The sequence below is a fragment of the Triticum urartu genome, chromosome 1, assembly GCF_003073215.2.
Source record: "Triticum urartu cultivar G1812 chromosome 1, Tu2.1, whole genome shotgun sequence".
Classification (NCBI taxonomy): domain Eukaryota; kingdom Viridiplantae; phylum Streptophyta; class Magnoliopsida; order Poales; family Poaceae; genus Triticum; species Triticum urartu.
Window position 1 is genome coordinate 306,784,041 of NC_053022.1, and position 12,601 is coordinate 306,796,641.

A 12,601-nucleotide genomic window follows, 5' to 3' on the forward strand; every position below is an offset into this window, starting at 1 on the left:
TGTTCTAGTGCTTTATTTATTACAAATTTTTGCTGCTAAGGTGACCCTGTTCTTCAGCTTGCATGTTAAATTTATATGGTCAAAAGTAGTTTTAATGCATGATATAGCCTCTAGAGACTTGTGGAAGTAGTTGCTATCAATCTTGTTGAAGTTTGGTTCACTTTTATTTTGAGTCACTAAAAATTTCATAAATTTTCAAAGGAAGAAAATGTTGAAGAGATTGTTGAGAGGCTCCTCAAGCCTGGGTTCGAAGGTAAAGGAGAATGAGGAGAATAAAAAGCCCAAATACAATCTTCCTCGCACTGCGGAGGTTCGACCGTGCGAATGGCCTTCTGATGCATTCTTGAGGGCCACCGGAATTTACGATGACTTTTATTACTCGATTGAGAATGCAGGCCTCGCCGTCTTCCTCCACGACCAGCGCAAACAGTATCTCCTACTCACTAATATTTTCGTGCAAAATTTTTAATTCCATGCTAAGAAATCACCACCTTCAGTGGAGTTTCACTTATATGATGAGGTTAAGGAGATGTCACTCCATGATTTTTGTCGGGTCTGCAAGATACCCTTTGTGGGCAGCATCGAGGAACCACATCGTAGTGATGGGGATGGATTTATTGATAAAATTGCTATAGGGGAAACGAGGAAAGTTTCCGATGCAAGAATTACTAGTATACATTTTCCTGTTCTACATTACTTTGCGATATTTGCTAGTAGATGCTTAATTGGTCGCGGGAACAGTGGAAATCTTAGTGCTCCTGATCTTGTCATTTTGCGCCATGCTTTGTTTCATGAAACAACTTTCAGCTTAGGCGCTATTGTTGCTAAACGATTAAGTCTGAACCGTACAAAGGGCCCCATCTTCGGAGGCATCTTTGCTTCGCGCCTTGCTAAACACTTTGAGATACCTATTAGGCATTATGAGAAAGAGGAAAAGTTGCTGCCCCTGTTTTTCTAGATTATAATAGTATGGTAGCACATGAATTTATTATTAAAAATAAGAAGAACATGCTTAAGTACAATTTGATATTTGATAAAACTCATTGTGAGATTATTACCTTGCCTACACCCTCTTTGTTTAACATACTTTCAGGCACGTACCTCATCTTGCCAGAGGCCATTTATGCATACTGGAGGCTGACACAAGTCCCAGAGCCTGAGCCTGAGCCACCACTTGACCCTTATCGGCAGTCTGTTTATCAGTGGGATCCGGAGGAGATCGCCAACCAGTGGCACCCTGAGGACCCTCCTCAGTACACCGGAGAGAGTAGCTTCAATCTATGGGAATAGACCAACTTAGGCCAAAAGCCTAAGCTTGGGGGAGTACGTATTTCTCACCGACATTACATTCATGTTCACACACTCATTCTAGTTGTCGGTGCTCATACTTTTTCATTGTACTATCCATGCTAGTTTATTTTGTTTTCTAAGCCTTCTTCTTGTGTGTTTAAAAACCTTAAGAAAAAACCAAAAAAGTGTAGCTTTTAGCTAGTTTACTTTCCATGCCCGTATTAGTAATTAAAAGAAAACCCAAAAAGATTTCTCGTTCTTCTTTTGCTTGTTGGGAGCTTTCTCGTGTAAATAGTTTTATTTCTTTCCTTATTCTTTGGGGGTCAAGAGGAGAAGACCATAATGAAAATGTTGAGTGGCTCTCATCCCATTGTTAGAGTCTGAAGAAAAATGAAGCAATCTCAGGCCATGTGCCCTCTCAGCTGTCGGATCGTCTTCCCTAGCGCGTCCTGGCCGTCGGATCTCCGGGTGGACCGATCCGGGCCGTCCGATCGAGCCCGCAGCGACCCTGGCCGTCCACTCAGAGTCGCCATGCTACCGCCTGTAAATTCCGTGCCCCACCGAGGGTATTCTCGTCATTTCACCTCGCAGGAGAGGGGGGTCGATAGGGCGCCCACAACATCGTCCTGTCCTCATATCCTCACTTCCCCCCGCTCCTCATCCCCTAACCCTAGCCCATTCTCCAAGCCGCCGCCGCTACCGCCTCCCGCCCCTGGCACCGCCACCATGCCCACTCGCCGTCGCGCCTTCCCCTCCTCTTCGCCATCTCGCTGCTCAGCAGGCGGGCTGACCGGGCGTCTCCCCCGCGACCCGCATCCCCTCTTCCCGCCGCCGCCGGCTCCTCTCCTCTCCCCGCGCCTCGTCTGCCTCCCTCTCCCTCGTCTCCTCTCCCGCACTGCTAGCCCCTTCTCACTCCTCGCCCCAGCCATCTCTCTCCTCCCCCGCGCCGCCAGCCCCAGATCTGGAGGAAGACGAGAGACGCGGGATCCGCTGCTTCCCCTAGCGCCGTCCCCATCCTCCTCCCCTGGACACAGTGAGCGTGAGCGATAGGGCGAGGAGCAAGGCTAGTGACTGGCCATTTCCATTCCAAGGCATCCCCGGCGTCGGTGTCGTTGTCCTCGCGTGCACCTGCATCGCCATTGACGAGAGGGGTAGGAACCACCGGCCACTCCTCTGGCTACCAACCCTTCTCCCTCGCCCTCAGCCTCGACACCGTTGGGAACAGGGAAGTCATCAGCGACGATGCCGGCAAGGCCGCAGTAAGCACCCTCTCCACTTTACCCCTTTAGTTACCTTTGGCTTTTGTGCTGGCTATAGTCGCCATCAGGAGTGCTCCTCTTCTTCCCATATATTTTCCTTGCTGATCCCGCGCCACATCTCTCTTGCAGCTGCCAACCGACTGCGTGTGCCGCCTACCATGACCAGTAAGTTCTAGAAGAAAGAGGAGACAGAAAGAGAGAGATGGAGTGAGAAGAAGATACAGTGAGGGAAGAGGGATGCCATTGTACTAATTGTGGATGACCTACAGGTCCATCTCTCCTCTCTCTCAGTTTTCAAGCTCAATTCCCCATTGTTTTGCAGAGTGGACATGGCCTGAAAGCCACTTGACAGAAATCCAGTGTCTTGTGAGATGCCAATGCCACGATATTTAGATGCCCGTAGCAGATCTTTTTATTTTCATTGAAATGTTTACCTCTGATATTGAGCATAGTGCATTAGTTCATGAATCAGCATTGCAGAATGCAGCCATTTTGATGTACGGTAATCTTGTTTTGTTCAGAATGAGAAGGCTTTCTTGAAGCGGCCAAAGATCTTCCTTTGGTGAGGGATTTTCATCTACCTCTTTTTTTGTATGTAGCCACCGAATGTTTTAACAAATCTTATCTCTGATTGCAGCTAAAAGTAAGCTGACTATGTCTGCCTGGCAAGGCAGCTAATCACATGACGAGTTTGGACAATGATGATAGTCATTTAATTTTACTGCTTGCTTGGTATTTGTTTATGCATACGAACAAATCTGATTATGATTGCTGCATTGCATAAGGTTGCTTCCTTCTGATGATAAATGTCGAATGACTATGGTAGTTTTTTTGGCTTCACTACATAAGGTTGCCTGTTCCTGGCTCAGACCCATATGTCACTCCAATATCTTCCTTTCTGCTCCATAAAAGGTTCTGGTATGTCTCAATTCATTCTCAGGGCATTCATGTCTGGTTTGTGAGGTCTGCTAAGTTTAACTCTTGCACTGCAAGATAGGTTTCCATCCATTATTACTTTTGAATGACAACAAGTTCAGAAATTGTTGCTCTGTAGTGATAGTACTCTTAGATTATTTCAGTCTTATTGGTTTGGATGCTGGAAATATTTGTTTGTGTAAATAATGGTGCATCACAACATTTGGATTTTAAATTCTTAGATTGTTTGCTATGATAAGGAAGTAGTCATGTATACATATACTAATGTAGCAATTTACCTTGCTGCTTTCGGGCCAGTCGGGGGAGCTTATGGCAGGGTCAGCAGCTTCAGCTGCACCAATGCAACTGTATGTCTCTTTAGAATATGTACTCGGCTCAAAATAAAAATCTCAAGTGTATATGTTCTTGAGACATGACATACACGAACAATGACATGATTGCCGCAATCCCATTATTAACCACATGCTTCTATTTCTCTCTGAATTCGTATTTTAAACATGGTGAATTTTTGGGAATGTGGTTTCATGTATATCTGTGAATACATACATGGTCAATAAGTTTGCTTGGTAAAACATAAGAATTCAGGTTCACATAAGCACCCACTTTTATGTTGGCTACATATTAGTTACACTGATGCACTACTCGAGCTTTGCTTTCCTTGTATGGAAGTTTCATCCGTTAAGTATGTTGTACTGGCCTTATGGCTTGCTGAATCACTACAAAAAAATACACTTCCGTGATGATACGTGTTTGTCACATTAGGTCGCTTTTTTTGTCATGCATGTACATCCATGACAAATTTATGACAGAATCAAGATAGTCATACCTGTGCTGTCGTAGAAGTGTTCCATGACATTACCAAAATTATCATCACGAAAGTGTCCACTTCCATGACGATAAATCGCGTGTCACAGAAGTGCTTTCGTCAAGGGTGACCGACACGTGGCATCCACCGTAACGGAACGCCGTTAAGCTATCGGGTTGGGTTTTGGATCCGATAACCCGTTAACAGCCCCGACCAATGGGAAATTTCCACGTGTAAAATTCTTATTGGCCAGACGAAACACGTGTCAGCTCGTCAGTGGGTCAGATAGGCGCCTATGATATGTCGACACGTGGCATGGCCCAACAGTGGCCCATTTAGCTTACAAAGCCGGCCCGTTTGACTTGGTCAAAAGTTAACGGGCTGGCCCATGAAAAGCCTGTTAACGGTCTCTTCGCAAATAGCCCATTTTACGGCCCGTTAACTCACGACCCGTTAGGCCCTAAAAGAAATCGGCCCAACAACGTCATGTCGGCCGTCGAATATAATACCAACCCATTTCACTTTCGGCCCATGTATGGCCCACGACGTCTTTCGGCCCATATGAGGCCTTCGTATCTTTCGACCCATTATAGGCCCACAGTGAGTCTAGCCCATAATGAACAGTAATTTTCTTTATACCCGTTAATGGCCCGTGATTTACATGGGCCGTTTCCAGCCCGTGTTAGCTTTCGGCCTATTGACGGCCCATACATTCTTGGGCTCCTTTTTGGCCCTCGATTACTTCTAGCCCGTCATTGGCCTGTTACCCTAATGGGCCAAATTCGGCCCATGGCGAGAGTCGGCCCGTTTCTGGCCTGTTAACCCGTTGCGCCGTTTCTAGCCCGTCCTATATTCTGGCCCATTAACGACCCGTTATGCCTGTGACATAATTAAGCCTTTGCTGTCCTACGGCCTGTTAACGGCCTGTTACCATGCTGGGCCGATACCAATTACGCCCGATTATGGCCCATGTAGACCCATTTATCCGACGGCCCGAGGCCCACCGATTACAGGCCCATTTATCGACGGCCCGTAGGAGACCCATGGATCCTACGACCCGTATATGGCCCATGGTAGTTGCGGCCACTAGCAAACCAGGGAAAAAGAAGACTAGGAAATAAATAAGGCCGAAACTAACGCTAGGCTATTAAGGCGATTGCACAGATTACATTCACTCGGCATCAAAGATCGCCACCAGTGCAAATATAGGGAACACCCTACACTATACAAAAATGGCTTGCTGTTTTCTTCAGGGGGTGGCTGCACGTTAAGAATAAATTTTGTATCGCACCAAAACAAATTACAACTATATAATAAAAGGAAGGTTGGCATAAAACTTAACAGTCTAGCAGATAAATGCACCACCAGAAGTTCAAAAGCTCAGTTCATTTGACCTGACTGTTACGTTTTCATGCTGTATTGTCCAATGGAGCACCATAACCCTCGCCTTCATTTCCCCTAGGCTACTGAACAACATAGCAAATGTCTGATAGTCTGGTTTCAAAACCATGCATATCTTGACGACATTGAGCAATGTTTCTCCTTGTTTCACAAAGGGTCTCTGTTAGGGAATGGACTTGTGTCTGGAGCGCAGATACAACATTGCTTTGAGCTTGCATATCTTGATCATGAGGCAGTTTGGACGATATTGCCTTAACAACCAACCCAGTATTACGCAGGAACGTGCTTTTGGCACTGTTAGTGGACAGGTACTGACCCACTACAGCAAGAGCTGACATTGCGGTTATAGTTGCCTCGCCACCTTCAGAAGGTGGCGGTTCCACCATTTTTTCCATAGCTCGCTGAAAAGTTGAGGTTTTACATTAGTAGTACTAGAATAGAAGATATTAATGAGGCAACAAAACCAAAAAATAGCTTTGGTCTATATACAGAACTTATTCTGGTGAACCCATGTAAAATATTAGTTGTATTTTATTGCAAAGTACATAATAAAACCAGGTTCCAAACATATGACCATGTACCGTCACTAATGTATTGTCTATTTCTTCACATTGTATTGAGGGCTAAGGATGAAGAGACGAAGTTTATAATACGGTAAGCATAGTATGACGTCATTCATATCACAAAACAACTGAGAACAGACAAACATGCAATTGTAACATTGTGTGGGAAAGTCCAGCACGGAACTAGATTACGGGTCAAGATCAAAGGATTATCACTCCTCTCTTTTAAACCTTGTAAGGTGCAATGATACGCTAAGACAATTGTGTATAAAATTGAAAAGAGTAATAGACATTGGCTGCAAACCATGCAGCTCAAGGCACAAGTCAGAGTAAGTAGTAGTTAAAAGGCATGAGGATTAAGGACTTACAACAGCGGCTTTGACTGGTGTAGTCATGCCCTTCTTCTTGCTGGTGTGACAGTCCTTGAAGATTTCCACAACATTTGGTTCAGGTACTTTTTGGTCCTTGCGGGCTTTCCTCTGCATTTAGAACAAGTTAATATAGATATGATAATATGGTACAACGAAAAGAGTGAAACAACAGCTAATTACAAGAGCCTCGCAGTGTGAAATATAGCTATGAGATCCCGTCGTTTGTTGGAATTTCACTTTCGTACGGTTGTCCTTGTTCTTTGAACAGTTCACGTATAAGAAGATAGATTTGTTAGCACATGCGTAAATAGGACTTCAACATGTGATCTGATGACATATATAATGTACCTGATACTTTGGATCGGACCAGTGTTTAACGAGGCCTCTCCAGTCTTCATCAGATATATTTTCCACTAGAGATGTTTGGGCAAGTTCACTGTTAGCCTTGCCTTCAAAGTGAGTTTTCCTCAAGTTATACCGATACTGTCGCAGAGCAGACTTGAAAACATGGGTGCAAGCTTGTCTGGTTGCATCATCTTGGCTATCCAACTTGAACCTCATTTGTTGAAACTTATGGGAGTCTCATTATCAGCAACCTAGAAAGTATTGGATAGAGCAAGACGATATTACTAGTTTCCATACATAACCATACTTACAGATAAATGGTTGAGGAAGATGTTGAACTGGGTTTCGTCTTTGTCATTCCTGTACTGAATCCATGTTGGGAGGATACATACATGACACCTAAAAGCAACCGCTGCCTCTGATACTAACTTGGCTGACTCTATAGAATCACGTGGCCTTTTTAAACTGCCTCAAAACGGATCTCCATTCTTCCTCCTCAAGATTTAGTTAACCTATTGAGCATTATCCCTGATGTTTGTTTCGTCTTGCGCCTAGGTGCTAGTCCAACAACAAACATAGGAAGTGTTAGTGTACATCAAACTGTGAGACTACATATAAAGAAGCATGCAACTGTAAGTTGACTCCAGCAACTACCTTCTTGCTGTTGAAGCTCACAAGGTTCATCTGATATTGCCAACTCGTCTTGTGTCAAGAGTGCTTGGGAAGTAGTGTCAGGTGGTAAGGGAGCTTGGGAACGTGCTGTTAGCTCCGTTGACGCACGAGTAACGTCATGCAGCTGGTAGTACTGTGGTAGGTGTTGCAAGAACTAGGGCTGTCTCTGCTTGTTTGGTGGCAGCTATTTGTTTCTGTTTGTCTTTTTTGCAACTCGTGTAGCATGGGATGCCGTGTTTGTAGAATTTTCTGCTGGACTTTGACCTTCTATTGCACCTTCAGTACCATCAGAATCTGCAGGATTCATCTGCTTCTCATTCCCTGCCATTCTGTGTTTCTTCCTCTTTCTCTGTGCCATGTTAAGTCAAGCCGACAAGGAAAACGAATAACAATTTAGTTCTTTAGAACAAATTGATGCGTGATGTAGATGAACTGAACTTTGATGTTAGACAACCACATGATAGGAGGATGTAATATGTATGAAAAACAGGACGGAAGAGATAACCAGAACTATGATGTGTAAACTAAGAAGAAGACATTTCACCAAATTAGAAGCAATGCAATGGAAGGTAGACACCATATGAAAGATGCTACAAATATCGCTCTGCCAAGTTAACAGTGTCTCATCATAAATGGCGTTTAAACAAATGTGAAGCAGTACAAGAAATAAATCATATGCAAGATGCAAACAACATCACACTACCATGTTAGAGGTCTCTGTCATTAGTGCCATTGCATATTCACAGCATTGCATATTCACAGCTTATGATGTGTAAACTAAGGAGAAGGCATTTCAACAAATTAGAAGCAATGAAAGCTAGACACCATATGAAAGATGCAATGAATATCACTCTACCAAGTTAAAACTGTCTCGTCATAAGTGCCATTTCAACAAATTAGTAGTACAAGCTAGCAAAGAATGTGAGATGTAACCTATATCACATTCCAAAGTCAAACGTGTCTTATAATAAGTGATTGTTGCAGGTTACACAATAGTAGTAATTTGATGTAAGAACATGGTGTTATAGACAGATATTGTATGTTCTAGAAACAGGAACACGTGTCTTATTCAAGTATAATGTGTAAAGTAAGCAGATGGAATTCAACAAAATTAGAAGCAATACAAGCTAGACATCACACATAACATGCAACCACATATAACAGTGCCAAGTTAGAGGGAGCACCGGTGATGCTGCACTAGGGGAGACGTGCTCATCATAAACACAACTTTGTTGAGTGTCTATGCATGTGTTGTCTTGGAAATCATCTTGGGGGTGAGGAGGAGTAGAAACTGTAGAGGCCCTCTGTTCGGAAGGAGCACCTTTATCCGCTGCCTTGCTAACTTCCTTACGCTTTATTGATTTTGAATTGTCAAGTAAAACCGACAAGAAAAAGCAATAAAATTCTCTCTTCAGAACTCATTCATGCATGATACTGACAATCACTACTTTGATGTAAGGCAAACACATGATACCAGGATGGAATATGTACGAAAAATAGGACGACATGGCTTGTTCACAACTGTTCGTGTAAACTAAGCAGAAACCATTCCAGCAAATAAGAAGCAATGCAAGCTAGACACCACATGAAAGATGCAACAAATATGACTCTGCCAAGTTAAAAGCGTCCCATCATAAATGGAATTTCAACAAATTAGAAGCAGCGCATGCTATAAATCATATGAAAGATGCAACTAATATCGCACTGCATATACTAAAGGTGTCTCATCATGTTGATTGATGCGGGATACAAAAAAAACAATAGTTTTATGTAAGGACATGCTTAATAGACAGATGTACTATGTACTAAATATAGGAAGGCATGTCACATTAACAGGTATAATGTACTCCCTCCATCCCATAATATAAGAGTGTTTTTGCCACTACACTAGTGTAAAAAACGCTCTTATATTATGGGACAGAGGGAGTATAAGCTAAGCAGACTAGCACATGCAGTTTAACCAGATTGGAAGAATTACAATCTGGACACCATATGCAACATGCAACCACATATCACGCTGCCAAGTTAGAGCAAGCACCTGCGATGCTAGTGTAGGGGAAATGCTGTAATCAACTACAGAGCTACGTTCACTATCTTCATGTAGCATTTCTGTTTCTTGAGAATCATGTCGGGAGGCTGATGCTGCATTCTTTAAATGAGGAGTAGTCCCCTTGCTTGCCTGCCTCTTCATAAGTGATTGATGAGGGATACACAAGAACATTAGTTTGATGTAAGAACATGGTTAATACACAGATGTACTAGTATGTACCAAAAACAGAAAGGCATGTCATATTCAAAGGTATAATGTGTAAGCTAAGCAGATGCAATTTAACCAAATTGGAAGCAATACAAGCTAGACATCCGGCTGGAGTGGTGAGCATGATCATCTAGGACCTGAGAGCCTGGTGGGAGGTGCGCTGCTTCGCCACCATCGCAGCTTTTTAGTTGGCTTCCAGGTGATGCCTATATTTGCTGGGCTTGTCAATGGCTTGGCCAGTGCCCTGACTAGCTATTTGTCTTCTGGTGCTCACGGGATGGTGGTTCATGTAAAAAAATATCTTTCCTTATCTTATCGACTTCAGCCTTTCGAATACAAGCTAGACACCATATGGAACATGCAACCACATATGACACCGCGAAGTTAAAGCAAGCACCTGGGATGGTGGTTCATTGCGAGCGAGGTCATCAACTCCAGAGCTACGTTCCCCGTCTCCATCTGCTGACACTGCACCCTTTAAAGCATTGTAACGTGTCTTGCCTAGCCGCACACCAAGCTAGAGCAACTTATCTCTTTTCTTTTTGGCTTCTCTCATGGCAGCAGAGTCTGAAATACCCTTGCATAAAAACACAACAGTGAGAGTAAGGGTGAAGTGTGTGCAGAACTAGTGCACTGTAAAAGTAGCAGATAGCAGGTGGCTGAAAAATAAATGACAGGAGACATATGATAGCTCTACAACATTGCATGGCAAACAAACTTAGATTCTACTCCGTATGATTTTGTAATATATGAGCACAAGAAATGCAGGTACTCCTCCAGCACACCACCACATGTGGTCATATCTAAGATAACAGTCGACTGAAAATAAATAGGTCAGTCGATTATTTAATGAACCGTCCGATCTATAAGGAACGGGCAGATGGCCTTCGTCTACCTCCCGCGAGTCACTGTTGACGATCTTTCTCGAACTGCCAGCGACCACCGGTCCAGACCCCTGCCTCCGCCGCCCCGCCCTCCCATCAACCTCACACCACCGCCGTGCTTGGCAGCGCCCCCAGGCCATCCCTTTAATCCCGGCTGACCTCCAGATCGGGCACCAGTAGCTCTAAGACGCACACGCCCCTAAGATAAACACCAAGGCGCTGCTTCCCCGGCGTAATAGGCGTACTAGCGCCTGTTACGCCGGGGAATGCTTCCGTTAATTGGCAATCAACTGGCCAGAAATTGAAATTCAGGGGGGCGACGGACCTCTAGCTAAGGTGAAATAGTATATGAGGAGAAACCTTGTGCATCGCGAGTTACTAGGAACATCTAGTATCAATAAGAAGCGGTCAACTAGTGTCTTCTGTGGGATGAATACCATGCAAGCAGAGACGTAAGATTTGCACGAATAAGGGAAGAGGAGTACCTTTTTCGGTTGCCGATGTGGTCACCTCCATAAGTCATGCCGATTTTCTTCTTTTTATCAGGGAAACCGATGTTCTGGAGGGTGCATGCTTGGACGAACCCATGGCTAAATTGTTGATTGTGTTGCCGTGGCCATATGTCAGCGGAGGGGAAGCAGATCCGAGGCGGCGAAGGACGGCGTAGCAGGAACAACTCCGGTGCGGTGGAGGGTGGCGAAGTTGGAGCGGCAGCGGTGAGGCGCAGGACGGCGTGGTTGAACTGGCTCGGGTACGGACGGCTCGGCCTCGGCTTCAACTACTAGCCATGGAGGGCATTGCGGTTGAGGTTGCGGTGGACGACTACGTCGGGGTATCGGCTCCAGCGTGATGGAGGAGGGCGGCGGTTGATGGGTGGGATGGGGTGGCGGACGAAGGACGCCGGGGTTTCGCGGCTGGTGGAGAGGTAGTTTTGGCGCCCACGGAGTATGAATGGGGAATCAGACGGGTGGGGGGGGAACCATGTTTCGGTCTGGGACACGCTTGTTTTTGGCTTTTTTGAATAGAAGATGGGACGCGCTTGTTTGAAATTTGGGGAAAGTACAAACTTTGCCCCCCTCTTAAATTTCGGACCTACTGTGGGTCAGGGGTAGGATGGTAATCCCAGGTGTCCCAAATAGTGGGCGGGAGCAATTTCGGCCGCGTGCATGTGTGCTTAGGCGACCATTGTGTATGAATGTTTTTCGGATGCGGTTGCATGGCGTCTAGATGAAGCTACAAACCTACCCCGATTTAGACCTTTGGACGTCGGGCCGGTAGGTTTCACGGGTTGGAGTTATTAGAAAAGTAATTTCCTTGTACTACCAAACATTGGTCTCATGCGGTTTCGGGCCAGTAGAGGCTCTTTTGGCGCTTCGTTCGAAATTTTGAAACACAAGCATTCACGTTTAGAGTACTCTTGAACTATGAGGATTGACCTAAATATACAACGTTATATTTGACCTTGTATGTTTGAAAACCTCATTAAATTATCCGCTTCTTTTTGAAATTTTGACACTTGAAAATCCTATAACTACAATTATTTTGGAATGGAGGAGCTAAATTTGAATCTATTTTGTACACGACTACATATTCTATTATGTACAAAATCAGAGCAAAGGTTGGCGCCCCCATAATTTAGGTATGGTTTACAAATGGCATGATATCAAATTCAAATAATTGAATGGACTTCATGTTGAATTCAATTTTTTTAAACCACCTTAAGTTGAATTCAAATGTATGCTAGTTCATAGGTAGTAGCTATTTATAATGTCCATTGTGTAACTTTCGTATGTATAATGTGCTTTACACACACAACAT

General features: G+C 44.3%; 1 long non-coding RNA gene across 1 annotated transcript; it reads left to right on the forward strand.

Moving 5' to 3' along the window:
* The first annotated feature begins 1,954 nt into the window (after positions 1-1,954).
* On the forward strand, positions 1,955-3,871 carry LOC125532835. Its single transcript, XR_007294179.1, has 4 exons — positions 1,955-2,549; positions 2,679-2,818; positions 3,071-3,111; positions 3,187-3,871. It is a non-coding gene; the product is annotated as an uncharacterized LOC125532835 (long non-coding RNA).
* Positions 3,872-12,601: the final 8,730 nt, after the last annotated feature.